Below are 14,229 nucleotides of genomic sequence, written 5' to 3'. Positions count from 1 at the left end.
TCGCTTACGCAGTCTAAAGCAGCCTCAAACATCTCAAAAGACGAGATGAGCACCGGCCCACTCGTACAATTATCGATTGTTTTTCGGCTGACGATGGACATGCGTTTCTTCACCATCTTTCGTCACCGTTTTACAGCATATATAACCGGCATCTCCGGTTGCCACAATTAAGGGATGTGACCAACCTTTCATCTGCCCCTCAGGGTCAGTTTCTCAATGAAATTAGGATTGCTGTGGCAAGCATGAGACCGAATTCCCTTGGGTCTTGGGTCCCCAAGGGAAAACAAGTCTACTCAGAGCGTGTGTCATAAGTGAACTCTATTTGAAACCACAGCCACCGCGATGCTCCCACAAGGGGGCCATCCCAGGACAGGAGGTGAGACCTGAGTACAAAGCATCGTTCGATGCAGTGCACCAGATCACACTGGCTTCTCCTGCTCCCGCGGTAGCAGTTTTTATAAAGACCTTGATTAGGGTCCCACAGGGTGATACCCGCGTCCACCCTGCTACCTTTCGAGTAAAACACCTTACTCATGGATTGGGTACCCATGGTATTATGGTCGCCTTTTTCGACCGGTATACCTACCGTGGGCATATTCTAACCCCTAACCCAAACGGAGACCCAGTTGAAAATTGTTCGGAGACACCTCGTCACAGGTCATACACCGTATATTACAAAAATATTTTTGCCACCGTTGATGTAAGCGAAAGTGATAATTCAACACGTGCTGATGTGCCGGCTGTTAACAACAACGTTATGTTTGATGATAATGTTACGATCATGACCGCTCCAGCACCTAGCAAGCCTGATGCTATTACCACTGCTGATGCTTCCAACACTACTGCTCATAACGTTGCCGCTGCAAATTACTCAACTTCTGTAATGCCCAATGCTAACACTGGCTGTTTAACCGCTGCTGAAATTACTGCTGCTACTTTTGTCTATAACCCCACTGCTGTCAATTCTGCATCAGGTACTTCTAATGTAAGGTGCCTGACAATGGAAGCTATATTAGCGGAAAGCGATCGTTTAAAAATACAACGAGAGCTGCTTTTATTGAGAAAAGAGGTAGAGTCACTTCAGACCAAGGGGCAGGGAGTTCTGCCTGTAGATATGGTAGCTATTGACGCTATGTCGGTCAAGTATACCGGAGATGAAAGTTTTGATGCTTATAAATGGTCTAGTGATTTGGAGGATATATTTGAGCTGTTGCAAGTTGACGAGCGTAATAAGTTAGTTTGCACATGACGTTTATTGGATGGCACTGCTAAGCTTTTTGCGCGTACCATCACCGCCACCACGTATGTAGTTTTGAAGAGGGCATTATGTGATGAGTTCGGCCGAAAACGTACTCTATTTGAAGTTTACGAGCAGTTGAGGAACCGGAAACCTAAACCAAATGAGAGTGCTCAGCGTTATTTTATTGAAATGAGGGTAATCGCTAGTAAGGCAAATATACCGGAACACGATTTGGTGGATGCTATCATATCTGGATTGAATGAAAGAAATTCTTTTATATCTATTTTATATCAAGCAACTACTGTGGATCAATTGAAAATAAAATTTGAACGTTATAACAAACTTAGAGACAAATCGCAGCCGAACATAGTCAAACCGCAGACGGCGATTCGTCGAGAGAAATCTAATTCTTCTGATGAAGTTATACGGTGCTTTAATTGTTCATAGCTAGGCCATTATCAATCAAAATGTACAAAACCTTCACGTAAGCCAGGTTCGTGTTTTAAGTGTGGTGAACTTGGTCATTTTCACCAAACTTTTTCTAAGAAGAAAGTGGTAGTTACAGCTATTGACAATAACGTGAAGTCGAAGGACGCAGATTTGGCTGAGGCGGTTGTTGCAATGCAAATGGTAAGTGTCCCTGTGCTAGGAAAACAAAGCGAACGCACTGTTCATATTATTTTTCTTCTTGATTCTGGTTGCCCGAGGAGTTTTATTAAACGCTCAAACGTACCTTTCAACATGGGCAACAAATTAAAGCCAACTGAGTATCGAGGTGTTTGTTGGTGATAGGCAACTTTATACGTACGAGAAGCGTTATGCAAACGTAAGTTAAAGGGACAGAAAATAGCCCATCGATTTTTAGTTTTAAATGATTCTGATATTTCTATGCCTGTGTTGATTGGGCGAGTTCTGTTAAGTAAATTTCGTTTATTTTTGTGTAAGGTTAGATCTAAAATTCATTACTCAAAGAACATGTTAATGGATCTAAAAAATGAAATAAAGTTTAACCAAACATATTGTTCAAAGAAGAGTGCGCTTTGTTTTGCCTAAGGCAAACTGTATTGCATGCTTGGTGTATCCGATTGAGGGTTTAGTATTTCCACGGACGATTCGATTGAACAAACTACCTAATAGATTTGAAAAGAGGAAGTATTTTAACGGAATACACAATGCAGATTTGTGGAGTGGAAGTAAACAAAAAAAAAAAAATGTGTCAGTTCAGTTAGGTACCCATACCAGTATTGATCATGTCTCACAAGTAAAGTCTTTAAGTGAGCCTGATGCTAGTTCTGAACCTAATGCACAACAATTTGGTATATTAAGAAGTGTTATAAATAACTGTTATTTGGAGCCTGAAACAGAAACACGGATTGTTCCCCTTGAATATAGAATGAAAATAAATTTAACGGACGATACTCCTTTACATTGTGCACCACGGAGACTTTCTTATTCGGAAAAGGCTGAAGTGCAGGCAGTTATCAATAAACTTCCTTCTGAAAGTGTTGTAAGGTACAGCAATTCTCCATACGCCTCTGCTACGGTTTTGGTTAAAAAGAAGAGTGGTGAGGGAAGATTATGTATTGATTATAGGGTTTTGAATAAAAAAACCATTCGGGATAATTTTCCAATGCCACTGACAGAAGACTGTTTAGTGTATTTGTCGGGTAAGAAAATTTTTACGGTTTTGGATCTTAAAAGTGGATTCCATCAGGTTCAAATGGATAATGATTCTATTAAATACACCTCATTTGTAATCCCTGGAGGACAATATAAGTACACAAAAATGCCCTTTAGGTTAAGAAACGCGCCAGCGGTGTTTCAACGTTTTGTTTGCGAAATTTTTAGAGACTTATTACAGTCCGGAAAATAGTAATTTTTATGGATGATATTCTTCTTGCTACGTCTGATTTTGAAAATTATGTAAAAACTTTAAATTGTGTGTTAAGTCGGTTATAGATGAGAGGTCTTGAGTGGAATATGAAAAAATGTAAATTTGGCTATTCAGAAATAAATTTCTTAGGATATCATGTGAGAAAATAAAGAAATTTCCAAAGGCACGAAATTTTAAACAACTTCAGCAATGTCTGGGTTTATTTTCTTAGTTTAGAAAATTTGTTCCTTCTTTTTCATCAATTGCAAAGCCTTTAACCAATTTACTTAAGTAGAAAGTTTATTTTAATTTTTGTGAGCAGTGTGATAGAGCTTTTGAATCTCTTAAGAGTTGTTTGTTGTCAGCCCCGGTACTTGCCATTTATAATCCCAGTAAAGAAACAGAGTTGCACACTGATGCCAGTAAGATAGGGTTCGGGGCTTTGCTTATGCAAAAGCAAGATGATGGAAAATTTCATCCCGTTTTCCAAAACAGCGTCCGAGTCTGAATCAAAATTGCATAGTTTTGAGCTAGAAACGTTAGCCATTGTTTACTCGCTCAAAAGATTTAAGACCAAATTGAAGGGTATTGCTTTTGTCATAGTCACTGATTGTAGTGCTATTGCCCAAGCAATGGACAAAAAACAAATAAATCAGCGCATAGCGATATGGGTGTTTAATTTTTAAAACTTTAGTTTTAAAATAAGGCATCATAGCGGTTGTTCAATGGGCCATGTTGATGCTTTAAGCCGTTGTCATTTAGTAAGTTCTGAGGAGATCAATAGTATGGATTTAAATATTCAAATCACTCAAAATAGAGATATTGGTATAAAAACTTTGAGAGGAAAATTAGAGGAGGGTCCTTTACATCATTACGAGCTTAAAGATGGTCTTGTTTTCAAATCCGATCCAAAGTCATCTCACCTTCAGTTGTATGTGCCTATGGAAATGGAAACTAATATCATCAGGATAATGCATGCAAAAATTGGACATATGAGTGTTGACAAAACAATAGATTAGATAAAAAAGAATTATTGGTTTCCAAAACTTAGAAAGAAAGTTGAACATTATATCAGAAACTGTATTAAATGTATAGTATACTCACCTGCTGCACGTTCAAATGAACATAATTTATATAACATTCCTAGGACACCAGTCCCTTTTGATACCGTACACATAGACAACTTCGGTCCACTTCCTTCAATTCGTACGATTAGAAAACACATTTTAGTGGTTGTAGACAGTTTCACGAAGTTTACTAAGTTGTATGAAAAAAACCAATAGCACCAAAGAGGTATGTGCATCTCTACAAAAATACTTTGACAGTTTTAGTCGACCCCGTCGTATTATAAGTGATCGGGGAACACGTTTCACTTCAAAGGACTTCTTGGAATTCCTTAAAAGTAACAATGTCCAGCTTGTAAAGATTGCCGTCGCTCCGCAGGCAAACGGACAGGTAGAAAGGGTGAACAGAGTTTTAAAGGTTATGCTAGCAAATCTTACAGAACCAATTGGTCATTCAGATTGGTTGGGCAAATTAATCCAAGTAGAGTACGCAATAAATAACTCTGTTCACGCCTCGACTCAGGAATCACCGAGTAAATTATTATTTGGAGTGGAACAGAGAGGGCGAATAATCGATGAGTTGACTGAATATTTACAAGAAAAGGCGGGTGTAGTTGAATCACCGAATTTAGAGAAAATTCGAACAAACTCATTGAATTATATCGAAAGGTCTCAGGAATACAATAAGAAGTATTTTTTAACAAGTAAGGAAGGTTAATTTCGGGTGTAACCGAACATTACATACTCAGTTGAGAGCTATGGTGACAACATAAGGGAAAATAACCATGTAGGAAAATGAACCGAGGGTAACCCTGGAATGTGTTTGTATGACATGTGTATCAAATGAAAGGTATTAAAGAGTATTTTATGAGGGACTGGGCCATAGTTCTTTAGATGGACGCCATTTAGGGATATCGCCATAAAGGTGGACCAGGGGTGACTCTAGAATATGTTTGTACGATATGGGTATCAAGTGAAAGGTGTTAATGAGTATTTTAAAAGGGCGTAGGGCTTAGTTCTATAGGTGGACGCCTTTTCGATATATCGCCATAAAGGAGGACCAGGGGTGACTCTAGAATGTGTTTGTACGATAAGGGTATCAAATTAAAGGTATTAATGAGTGGGTGGTAGTTGTATATGTGAAGGCGTTTTCCAAATATCGACCAAAATGTGGACCAGGGTGACCCAGAACATCATCTGTTGGATACCGCTAATTTATTTATATATATAATACCACGAACAGTATTCCTGCCATGATTTCAAGGGTTTTTTATTTCACCCTGCAGAACTTTTTCATTTCATTCTACTTAATATGGTAGGTGTAACACCCATTTTACAAAGTTTTTTTCTAAAGTTATATTTTGCGCCAATAAACCAATCCAAATACCATGTTTCATCCCTTTTTTCGTATTTGGTATAGAATTATGGCATTTTTTTTCGTTTTTGGTAATTTTCGATATCGAAAAAGTGGGCGTTGTCATAGTCGGATTTCGGCCATTTTTACACCAATACGAAGTGAGTTCAGATAAGTACGTGAACTGAGTTTAGTAAAGAAATATCGATTTTTGCTCAAGTTACCGTGTTAACGGCCGAGCGGAAGCACAGACGGTCGACTGTGTATAAAAACTGGGCGTGGCTTCAACCGATTTCTCTTTTTCACAGAAATAAGTTATCGTCCCAGAATCTAAGCCCCTACCAAATTTCATAAGGATTGGTAAATTTTTGTTCGACTTATGGCATAAAAAGTATCCTAGACAAATTAAATGAAAAAGGGCGGAGCCACGCCCATTTCGAAATTTTCTTTTATTTTTGCATTTTGTTGCACGATATCATTACTGGAGTTGAATGTTGACATAATTTACTTATATACTGTAAAGATATTAAATTTTTTGTTAAAATTTTACTTTAAAAAAAAATTTGTTTAAAAGTGGGCGTGATCGTTTTCCGATTTTGCTAATTTTTATTAAGCATAGTGTTGAAGACATGATCCAATTTTCGGACTAAGTCCGCCCCCTCCGTCTGGCAACACCCGGCCAGTGCGGCCAAGCGCAAGCAGTGCAGCTCAGCCGTGGCTTGCCAACCACCACCGCGCTCACTCTCAATTGAGTTTAGTTAAAACTGCCCACACCCACGCATCGTTTCGTGACCGCAATCGTTCGATCATTTTTTATGATATCGCTCGCCCGCCGCCGCGCATTTTTTTAACATATTTATTTTGATTTGTGTTAAATTTTAATATAACTCTTCAGTGAAGTAAAATAATAAAGAAAATAATAGTTCAGCATTAAACTCATGCGTGCCCTCTTTTATTTGAACAGTGCTTAGTGAAGTTTTTTTTATACATGGTCCTTTGGTGCTAAAAAGGCAACCAGCGGCAAAAACAAATTATTTCAAAGTTTATATATGTACATTTACACAATTAACATTAAACGAAATACGCGGCCGGTACGGACACAAAAAACAAAAAGTGATAAAAATAGTGTTTGAAAAAAACTAGAAAATTGCTACATACAAAAAAAACAACAAAATATTTTAAACAAAATCAATATTTTATCATCAAAAAAAATTATTTGCGTTTGTGTCAAAATTTTGAACGGCAAAAGTATATAACATACATAAATACAATAAAAGGTTACATTAAGGTGTTACAAAAAGAGAAAAAATTTAAAATCCTAATTGAATAACATAAAAGTGAAGGAAGGATGAAACATAAAAACGCTATATATACAAGAGACAAAAAATAAAAGAAAAAAAGGAAAACAATTATTTAAAAATATTAATAAAGTTGAACAAAATATATACACACACAGAGAGACAAAAACTTGTGTACCTAAAAACATAAAAGAAAGATAAAAATTGTTCGGTTAAATAAAAAACAAATACCTACTCATATACAGGAAAAAAATTAGGGTGAAGTTGAAAAAAGGAAAAAAGTTTTGGAGAAAAAATATAATTTTGAAAAAAAGAAAATTTTCGAAAAATCGCAAAAGAAAAGATATAGGGTGAAATCAAAAAAAAAATAAAATAAAAATATATATAATAAATTTTTGTGGCTAAAACACAAAAAACGGAAAATATAAGTAAAAACAGAAGAGAGGTTTGGTGGAAACAGGAAAAAAAATTTTTGTTTCAATATAAAGAAAAAATATACATTAGAGAAAAATATAATTACTCGAAAAAAGGTAATTGTTTGAAAAAACCAAGAAGAAAAATACAAATTTTCAAATAAAATAGAAGTTGAAAAACATAAGTGGAAAAAACACATACATACATCAAAATAACATCACTATTACAACATAAACCAACTACACAACATAAAGGAGGTACAACTTTACAACACAAAATATCAACGAGAGGAACATTACAACAAAAGCTAAAGTACAACACAAAACCAACAAGTCACACACAGGTCACACAAAAATGTCTGAGTAAGTACTCTCGTTACCCAATATATTCCCATATATATTCCCTCCGTCTAACGTACGGACCCCAAATCTAAAATCCCAAAATTTATATACCCCTCCGATCTAAAGATCCGGACCCTGGGTATATAACCCAAATCAAAAAGCCTAAACGGCAAAATATTTCATTTGCTTACTCACTGTTACCAACAGGTACAGTCCCTTCAAAAAACCCATATAAAGTTTTATACAAATAAATTTGCATTCCCGTATCAACGGAAAATCCTCTGCCCGGTTCTATATACCCAAAAAGTTCGTTGCGCTAAATATCGATTTGATTATAAAAATATATACGTATATATGTAATATATGTATACACCCACTTAGTTCGGTAATATCACCCGAGCTACATATTTTTCCAGCGTGAAATTCACCGCTGCCCAATTTACCCTTATATACATATGTATATTACATAAAATATATTTTACAAAAACCAATAGCAACAAACTTTGCCAAATTTTTGTCACTTTTCTCAAAGTTTATTTTACCGGTGCACCCAATATTAATCTTGCATACAAACCTACAATTATATGCACCCATAATACCCACACGCACTTGTATATCTTTTTGCATAAGCCAAAAACCCACCCTCAACAAAGTAATTGCATGAGCATACGTAACAACATAATAGAAGGAATCAACAAAGAAGATCATCGGTTACATATTTTGCATACATTTACTTTGTCAATACAGATCAAGTGCATTGGCACGGCAAACAAAAGGTTGTTGGTACACAGTTTGTCGGCAAATATATTTCACCCATATATATAAATACATACATACGTACTATATACCCATATTACTTGTGCTCAGACGCGCTGAGACAAGTACATATAACAAAGCAAAAAGCCGGTACACATTAGGCCGGTCTCAAAAAATAAAAAATAAAATCCCAGTGAACACAAATATTATAATATTTATATTATTATATACCCACATTACTTGTACTCAGAAGCGCTGAGACAAGCCCGTATAAAGAACCAAGCGTACATTAGGCTGGTTTCAAAAAAAAAAAAAAAAAATTTTTTCCTTTTGACAAAACATTTTTTCGATTTTCACAGCTTAATAAAAGCTCCCATTTCTTGGTAAATTACATTAAATTATAATGCCAAAAACAAACGAAACCCAAAAATTGACCACTGCAGACAAACGCCTGCAGGAATTTATATATGACGGTAACCAATTAGAAGTTTACTGCTCGAGATGGTCACCCTCCCAAGCTACCGAGTTATCAGAGTGTATGCTTAAGGTCAAACTAGAAGACCTTGATAAAATATGGGCAAAGGTGCTAGAGTCCCATCGAGAAGTAAGTTTCTCAGATAATTACACAGAGATCAGCGGCTCGGTTGAGCAAAAATTCGCTAAATGCATGGAAACGTACCAAACATGCAAATCAGAAATTTTAGAAGCCTTACAGCTTTTTAATACTGCTAGCACCAACCAACAACAAATACCCGCCCACCCAATGAACAATTCAGACGCAAACGGTTTTTATTTAAAAGTACCACCATGCGACACCGAAGTATTTCATGGTGGATACGAAGACTGGCCATCCTTTAGAGATATGTTCACGGCAGTCTATAAAAACCACCCTAAATTATCACCCGCTCAAAAATTATACCATCTACGCCTGAAAACAAAAGGACAAGCTGGGCTTATTGTAAAACAATACCCACTGAGCGATAATAATTTCGAGCTTGCCTGGGAAGCGCTCAGATCTAGGTACGAGAACAAAAGGATACTCGTCGACAACCAACTGAAGACGCTGTTCAACCTACCCACAATATTCGCAGAAAGCGGAGAACAAATACAGAAGATGCAGACAACAATCAACAACTGCATGTCAACCCTTAACACCCAAGGAATCCCGACAACGGACTGGGACCCAATCCTCGTTTACCTCTGCTCATCCAAGCTGCCAAGTGAAAGCCTTTCACTATGGGAACAATCCCTCAGCTCCCGAAAAGAACTCCCACTTTGGGAGGATATGAATAAATTTTTGACCAGCAGATACGAGGTAGTAGAGAGAATAAGTACCTATAGACCAGGCAAGGCGAAACCCCAATTTTCGAGTTTTACACCACGAACGGTGAATCAAAACTCGACCCAATCTAACAATAATAGAACCCATGCATATCACACGGAGTTCAATAAAACGGCTTCGTGTAGATTATGCAATCAATACCACGCAGTCAAATCTTGCGTTAGGTTTAGAAATTTATCGGTATCAGACCGAATCAAATTTGTGAGAGAAAATAGTTATTGCGAAAACTGTTTGTCTACGTCACACCCCAAGAACGAATGTAAAAGTAGTTTCACGTGCGTTTATTGCCAAAAGCGTCATCATTCGCTACTGCATTTGCAGCCCAAACCCCAACAATCACAACCAAACCCCAGAGCTCAAAATGCCCAAGCCGGCACCCCTAGGAGAACGGACGACGAGCGAGCCTCAACATCGAAAGCCGCCGCAAGAGCCACCTCCTCCCTACAGTCTCAAGACAAAAACCCGGTTTCTTCACTCTTCTCGAGTAATCATGGAACCACCCTATTACCCACAGCAATAGTATCAGTATACTTTGCTGGCGAATTTCATAAAATTCGTGCCCTAATAGACCAAGGTTCAGAAAAAACTTTTGTATCATCCCGTATACAAAAGGTTCTTGGTCTACCCACAAAAGAGTCTCTCCACCAGATATCTGGAATGGGTGGAACGGTTGTGAAAAATGCCAATAAAGTCTGCCAGATAACATTCTGTTCAGCCGACTTAACCCAAATGATAGACGCACAAGCAATAATTTTGCCGAAACTAACTAAGTTCTTGCCCACAGTCAGAGTTTCAAGCATCGATCTCGAAGAACTGTCCCATTTACCGTTAGCCGATCCACAGTATTCGATACCATCGAAAATCGATGTGGTAATCGGCAGCGATATCACCCCGCAAATCCTCACCGAGGGGCTCCTCCGAAATGTGAGTGGAACATTACTTGCCCAAAACACAATATTCGGATGGATATTAAGCGGCCCTGTAGCTGAAAAGGTATCAACCTTCAGCACTCATGTCACGGAATGCACCGATGACCCCATCAATCAACTTTTGAGACAATTTTGGGAACAGGAAGAAGTTCACCAAACCCAACAACGATCAGCAGATGATGAATACTGCGAAGCACTCTACCGGACAACCACAATTCGTGAGGAAGATGGACGCTACAGAGTAAAACTACCCTTCAAATCGGAATTTCCAGCCAATCTGGCACTCGGTCATTCACGACCCGCAGCACAACAGCAGTATATCAGCATCGAACGAACCCTCGAAAGAAAACCCGAATTAAGAGACAAATATTTTGAAGTCCTTAATGAATATTTAACCATGGATCACATGGAACCCGCCTCCCAACAAGAGATAATTAGAGATGGTAAATATTTATCATTTTATCTACCCCATCATGCTGTCATAAAACCCGACAGCAAGACCACAAAAGTACGAGTCGTCTTCAACGCATCAAAAATGTCGCATTCTGGCAACTCGTTGAACGACGTGCTTCATACAGGCCCCATTCTACAAAATGATTTAATGCTCGTCATACTTAAATGGCGACTTTATAAGTTTGTTTTTAATGGCGATATTGAGAAAATGTATCGCCAAATACTCGTCCATGAAGAAGACAAAGATTTTCATCGAATCGTTTTTCGGAAACACCCAACTCTGCCGATACAAGATTTTCGACTAAAAACAGTTACCTTTGGTGTAAATTGCGCGCCATATTTGGCGATTCGAACCCTACACCAACTCGCCCACGACTGTCAAGATGAATATCCGCTCGCTAAAGACATTTTGTTGAATGAAACGTATGTCGACGATATTTTGTCAGGCGGTCATAATATACAGTCCACTTTGAACTCTATGACTCAAGTTATCGAAGCCTTAAAATCGGCAGGGTTCCCTTTGAGGAAGATGTCGGCAAATCACCCTGAGATTTTAAAACCAGTTCCCGAACCTGATTTGCTAGACGTCGATTTCCTTAAATTCCATGATTCGAGTTCCACAAAAACCCTTGGAATTCAGTGGAACGCGCTAACCGACACCTTCACCTACACGTATGATCCACCATCAGCAGAAAACACGACTACAAAAAGGCAGATTTTATCAGCAGTTGCAAAACTGTTTGACCCCGCAGGATGGCTTTCACCAATAATGATTCTTGCCAAAATGTTGCTGCAACAACTCTGGATGGAAGGAACGGATTGGGACGAGGACGTGAAGCCCGGAGCTCTCCAAAAATGGACCTCAATTTATGAAAATTTACCTCATATCAGAGACATTAAAATCCCTAGGTGGGTACAGTACTCCCCCGATAAACTAATCCAGCTGCATGGATTCTCAGATGCTTCAGAAAAAGCATTTTGTGCCTGTATATATTTACGAGTACAAACCCATGAAAATAAGTTTTCATCCCATTTGCTAGCTGCTAAAAGCAAAGTAGCACCCCTCCAAACCGTGAGTCTTCCACGGTTGGAACTCTGTGGAGCAGTTTTACTCTCCAAGTTAGTGAATCAGCTGCGAAGTGAGCTGAATCTACCCCAACACGAACTCATTCTCTGGTGCGATTCTGCCATCGTACTGGCCTGGTTAGAAAAACCACCCCATACCTGGAAAACGTATGTCGCCAACAGAACCTCTGAAATTCTTAAGAACGTTGACAACGCCACTTGGAGGCACGTTTCTAGTAAGGATAACCCAGCGGATTTGGGCACTCGAGGCTGCAAGCCTCAGGATTTAGTCCAATGTCCATTATGGTGGGAAGGACCTAATTGGCTTATCAATCCATCAACTTCGTGGCCAAAGGATATTTCTCACCACCCAACTCCCCCCGAACAACGACATGTGGAAGTATTCCACACCCTGCAGGAAGAAAATAAAGATATAATCGACCGTTTTTCGTCATTTTCTCGAGCGCTTAGAGTCGTGGCCTATATGTTGCGGTTTATCAAGAAAGCAAGGAAACTGAAAGTTCCAGCCACGCTCAACCTCACCCACGCCGAAGTGAATGATGCCAAAATCAAAATCATCATTCAAACTCAACGGAATCATTACGGAGACACGATAGAGCTGCTTCAAACGTCAGGACCCTTACCCAGAAAGAACACCCTTCTGACATTAAACCCCATGCTAGATGACTCAGGAATCATGCGAGTTTCTGGAAGATTAGCATATGCCACCTATAGCTTTAATGAGCGGCACCCAATTATCATACCTGAAAACTCTCGATTTTGTTCTCTTCTGTTAGACTTCCTCCATTCGAACTTGCTGCACGCCGACAAACAGCTGATGATCCGAATGGTACAGCAACAGTACTACATTCCACGTTTGAAGCAAAAGGTCAAAAAGCTCGTCTTCCACTGCAAAACCTGCACCATCTATAAACAGCAGATGAAAACGCAGATAATGGCAGCCTTGCCACCCGAGAGGTCAACATATTCTCTACCCTTTCATACAACAGGAGTCGATTTTGCTGGACCATTTATGGTAAAAACTTCTCCCCTTCGCAGAGCTTCGTATGTGAAAGCTTACGTTTGTGTGTTCGTCTGTTTTTCCACAAAGGCTGTTCATTTAGAAGTGTGTTCTGACCTCACCACCAACGCCTTCAACGCAGCCCTTGCACGATTCACTGGTCGCCGTGGCCTACCCCATCAGATATTTTCTGACAACGGAAAGACGTTCGTCGGCGCACAACGCGTATTTCAAAGGGAATTCACCACATTCCTCAAGGAAGTCGCTACAGACGTCGCCGAAAAGTATGCAACTCACGGATTCTCATGGAAATTCATCCCACCATACGCTCCCCACATGGTTGGTCTGTGGGAAGCGGCCGTGAAAAGCTTCAAGATACACTTTACGAAAGTAGCAGGAAACCAGAAGTTCTCCTTCGAAGAGCTTACTACCCTCTTAGTACGCATAGAGGCGGTCCTCAACTCCCGACCGCTCTCCCCTATGTCCGAAGATCCAATGGATCCCCTAGTCCTAACCCCAGGGCATTTCCTACGTGGCGCGCCGCTCTTGTCATTACCGGAGCCAACTGCAGAGCATCTCACCTTGGTCAACAAATGGCAGAAACTGAAAGTGCTTCACCACCAATTCAGCACACGATGGAAGAACGAGTATCTCAAGGAGCTGCATAAGCGGTACAAATGGAAATGCCCTCAACGCAATATTCAAGTTGGAGATTTAGTCGTGGTAAAGCATGATTTACTACCCCCGAACGAATGGCGTTTGGGACGGGTAATCACTTTACACCCTGGATCGGATAAACATGTTCGAGTTGTGGAACTCAAAACACAAAATGGACTAATAACCCGTAATATTGCCAAACTGTGCGTGCTACCAACTGCCTAGTAATGCCAACCCTACCTCTGGTACCCTCTGTTTATGACCCTAGCAATCTGAAAAAGATATATAAGCTACCCTTACCCATGCCTAAAAAATACGAATATTTTTCTCTTTTCTTGTCTTTACAGGACCCGCAGAACAACCGAGGGACCAAAGTGTCGCCTCTGTGGTCAACGGCATGTGTTGAGACAGTGCCGGGCCTT

Source organism: Eurosta solidaginis, chromosome 1, assembly GCF_040869045.1.
Source record: "Eurosta solidaginis isolate ZX-2024a chromosome 1, ASM4086904v1, whole genome shotgun sequence".
Classification (NCBI taxonomy): domain Eukaryota; kingdom Metazoa; phylum Arthropoda; class Insecta; order Diptera; family Tephritidae; genus Eurosta; species Eurosta solidaginis.
Note: the sequence above shows the minus strand (reverse complement) of the source record.